Source organism: Temnothorax longispinosus, unplaced genomic scaffold (genome assembly GCF_030848805.1).
Source record: "Temnothorax longispinosus isolate EJ_2023e unplaced genomic scaffold, Tlon_JGU_v1 HiC_scaffold_932, whole genome shotgun sequence".
Taxonomy (NCBI): Eukaryota; Metazoa; Arthropoda; class Insecta; order Hymenoptera; family Formicidae; genus Temnothorax; species Temnothorax longispinosus.
This window is the reverse complement of record NW_027270815.1, coordinates 1-3,040: the sequence shown is the minus strand read 5'-3', so window position 1 is coordinate 3,040 and position 3,040 is coordinate 1. Positions and strand designations below refer to the sequence as shown.

General features: G+C 27.5%; 1 long non-coding RNA gene across 1 annotated transcript; it reads left to right on the top strand.

Moving 5' to 3' along the window:
* The first annotated feature begins 882 nt into the window (after positions 1–882).
* LOC139825100 (uncharacterized) lies at positions 883–2,989 on the top strand. Its single transcript, XR_011735461.1, has 4 exons — positions 883–897; positions 1,043–1,377; positions 1,897–2,002; positions 2,904–2,989. It is a non-coding gene; the product is annotated as an uncharacterized lncRNA (long non-coding RNA).
* Positions 2,990–3,040: the final 51 nt, after the last annotated feature.

The following is a 3,040-nucleotide window of genomic DNA, read 5'->3' as shown; positions in this document are numbered from 1 at the left end:
ATATATTATATATATATATATATATATATATATATATATATATATATATATATATTAATCACATGTTACATAGCAGTTATGTATTATATTCGTGTTTGATAGGCTATTACCATCATTAAAAGAAATGTTACGAAAACAAAATGTATTGGTCAAAAAGCAAATATTAATTTATTAAGCAGTGGAACGTAAAAATAAATCGGATAGCAAACGAACATAATATAATATAAATCTTCGAATATCAGTGAACTTTACTGTTGCAAATAAAAGAAATGAGATGTTTCTTTATTTGTAATTAAGCATTAAATCTCAGAAAAAACCCATACAGCACACATGTTCAAAAGCGGGACATATTAAGACGTCCCGATTTTGGACATGGTGCTGACTATATAGGAAACATTCATTCAACTGATGCATATCACGTGAAGATTCTGCTTGCCGTTTCTGTGTTACACTGCTTATACCTCTAACGATGAATTCTTCTACTGAATCACTCGTATTTAAGTGGACGAACTTCTTCACGTTATGGTACTTTATAAGCATATTGTCGAGCTAATTTATCCTCTTCGATAATACACTGATTATTATTACAAACACTTAAATAATTCGACGAAAAAGAAGTCCTATACACTTTTCCGTATATAACGATGGCGCGAATACGAATTAATAACCTGTACACGATACACGATAACCTAAACGCTGTAGTTATTGGTTGCTTGTCGCGTCGTCATACCACACGTTGTGAAAACAAAACGATATGGCATCAAAGTTTGACGTCGCGTTTGTCGGTGTAAAAAATTGTCAACAATTTTGGTGTTAAAATTCACATTGAATTGTTTAACTACATGGGTGTGGTGAAATTTCACAACGATATTTTTTAGAGTGTATCCACACGTAAGGGTACGTATAAAAAAAATACGTGTCTCTTATTTCTAGAAAATAACTAAAAGCTTATCAAAATCGGAGAAAGACACTTACGTGAATTTCCTTGTAAGTAATCTAGCTACATTATTTTTAAATTTTCTGTTTAATAAATGTTAATTAGAAATGGACTTTTGACATATTCGCTGTAATAGTCGTAAACAAATTTTTCGAATCGTGAACACAACATGCCAACGTTCGCCGAACACTTAAGATTTTCTTGTCAACAAATTCATGTAAATATTCTGTGCGATAACCTTTGCAATACGTGTAAGTTTCTATTTTTATAATATCTACAATATATAAGTATCGTATCGAGATATCGACAGCAGTACATTGATAAATTGGAGCAAGTTAGAGCAAGTTGGAGTAATCAATTAAAATCTCGAAAGATTTTGTAAGAAATCCAAAATCATGAAGCGATTGATATTTGTTCTATATCTGTGCAGTATCGCCCTTGTAAGTCTTTCTACATTATATAAATATAAGTATTACAATTAAGTTAACATCAAAATTATTATTATTAATGCAAAAAATGCCTATATAAGATTATAAAATACTATACATATAAATATTGTAAAGGGAGAATTGTTTTTGTTTATATAAAAACTTTTCTCTCAAAGAAATGTTTTATTTTCATCAATTTCATATAAAAGCATTATTATTAATAAATACTCTTCTCCCTCATTAACGAATTTCTTCTCTCTCATTCATCTTCTTTCTAACATAAGATAATTTTATTTTGTTTTAATTAAAATTTCTTAAATTTAACCTTAATTTTTTAATTCTAACTTTTTAAATTTTACTTTTAATTTTATTTTTGTTAAAACAAGATGAAAATGTTGTGTCATATATTAATTATGTTATTGTATTAATAAACTAACATTTAATATTAACATCTATTGTTCCTATTATCACCGTCTATTTTTTTATTAATATATTTTGTTACTGCTAATAATTATTTCGTGTTCATTATAGACAGTAAATATAGGTATCGACGATGTTACAGACAGAGTAGCGGATGTTTTATCGATATCAAAAACCGATGTACAGATCTGTTTTAATAAAACAAATGTAAATGTCGGTAAGTCTGTACGGCAAAAACCGTTATATAATTAAATCTTTCCAAGTCACACACAATATGTGATAATTAGTGCCTTCATTTATATATTATAACATTATATTATATATTATATAATATTATATATTATTACATTATAATATATAATTTATATATTATAACATTATATTTAAATAATAGTTTATAAAATGGTTTGGTATTTAATAACAATTAAATAATAAAATTAGAATATTCATAAAGAAGTGCGTGTTTGTTCCGCCAATAATAATTAACAAAAGGTGCATATATTTGATCGACTAATAATTGGCAAAAATTTTCATAACTTTACACGATCACGTTTCAACCCAGGCTTCGGGTCTTTCTCAAGTGTTCTAACAACAAACAATTATAAAAATTGCAGCGTCAACACATCGGGTTAATATATGTACGGAATTTAAATCGTGAGTAACAATTAAAAATAGTCTGATGAGGAAAAAGTGCCATTATCAAACGATTCTCAGTCAACTGTTCGTATCATCCTCGCTGAGTTAACGTTGTATCGTCAAGCACGATTTAAATTCCGTACATATATTAACCCGATGTATTGACGCTGCAATTTTTATAATTGTTTGTTGTTAGAACACTTGAGAAGGACCCGAAGCCTGGGTTAAAACGTCGTGTAAAGTTATGAAAATTTTTGCCAATTATTAGTCGATCAAATATATGCACCTTTTGTAGAATATTCATATTTGTATGTTACTAAACTGTTCCTAAATGTCTAAAATATTTTAATTAAAACAAATAATTGTTTTGTATACATTTTGTTGTTTAATATAAAACTAAATTATTTTGCCAAATAACTACATCTCATCAACAATTTAAATAGATTTAATAAATTAATTCATAAAGAATTTGTGATTTACAGCAGATTTAGTGATGATGGATCAACTAATAAATGACGATGTGGAAACACCGGATATTAATCACTCAGCTTTAAAAGTAGGCTGTCTATTTGCATGTCTGTTGCAGAAAAAAGAATTGGTAAAATTTAAAGATGTTAAA